This window comes from Chinchilla lanigera, unplaced genomic scaffold (assembly GCF_000276665.1).
Source record: "Chinchilla lanigera isolate Chin_1 unplaced genomic scaffold, ChiLan1.0 scaffold00037, whole genome shotgun sequence".
NCBI lineage: Eukaryota > Metazoa > Chordata > Mammalia > Rodentia > Chinchillidae > Chinchilla > Chinchilla lanigera.
Window position 1 is genome coordinate 21,666,582 of NW_004955438.1, and position 1,392 is coordinate 21,667,973.

Genomic DNA, 1,392 nt, shown 5'->3' on the forward strand with positions numbered 1-1,392 from the left:
GTTGAGAAATCTGTACTCTAACAGGTTTACCTTTATAGATGATTTGTTGTTTTTCTCTAAAAGATTTTAAGCTTCCGTTCTTGTGCTTGACTTCTGGGATTTTAACTATGATGTATCAGGTAGAAACTTCTCTCTGTTTGTGGCTATTTGTGGTTCTATATGTTTCACTTACCTGTATGTTGACTTTTTCTTACACACCCTTGGAAAGTTTTCTGCTATGCTTTCAGTAAAGAAGTTTTTAAATGTCCTTTGTGTCATCTTCTGATTTTTATCTGATTTCAATTATTCTTATGTTAGTATGTGTCATTTAGCAGCTATTGGATCCATTTTCCATGATCTCTTCTGGTTTTTCAGTAGCTCTGAGTATATGGTCACCTGCATCAGAATCCAAAGAACATTAAATGCTGGCAGGGATAGGGGATGGGGGAAGAGAAGTCTTCTACAACGGTGTTGGGAATGTAAATTAGTAGAGCCACTATAGGAATCAGTATGGTGATATCTCAAAAAATCTAAAATTAGAGCTACTATTTGATTCAGTGATACCACTCTATGGTATAATCTCAAAGGAATTAAAATCAGCATGCTATAGAGATAACGGCAATCTCATGTTCGTTGTTGCACAATTCACAATAGCCAAGATATGGGATCAAGTAAGTTGACCATCAACGGATTTACGATAAAGAAAATGAGGTGTATGAATACACAATGGCAGGTTCTGGCATAAAGAAGAATGAAATTTTATTTTTTGCTAGAAAATGGATGGATCTGGAGAGCATATTGTGCAAAATAAGCCAGATCAGAAGGACAACTATCACATGTTATCCCTAAGGCGAGGAATCTGATAAAAAGATGAACAGAAAGTATAAAGGAGATTATTATCATACACCAGGAAGAGGATAAAAGAAAAGTGATTGTGTATACAAGAAGGTAACAGAAGGGATGGATCTGATCAAAGTATCTTATGCCCATTGAAACCAAAAATCCGAACCTGGAGGGGCGTGATCAAGGGTGGTGAAGGAGGTTGAAAGTGATAAAAGTATGTTATACACATGTCTGAGTGTGATGAAATAAAACACATTACTTTGTTTAACCAATATGCACTAATAAAAAATATGTCAAATGAAAACATACTTCATTTTAGTGGCTAAGCCTCCAGTCTGACAATAAAACCAACAAAAAGATAGCATTGAACTCAGCATTTTAAAAACAAACTGTGGAGAATTGTGGCACCTCTGTGCTTCTTTTGAGTGAAAATTAGAGGTAGAAAGTCCAGAGTGCTACTTTAAGAATGAGGCACTAATTGGGGCTGGGGATTTAGCTCAGTGGCAAAGCGCCTGCCTGGCAAGTGCAAGGTCGTGAGTTCGGTTCCCGGTACCGGAGAAAAACCAAAAA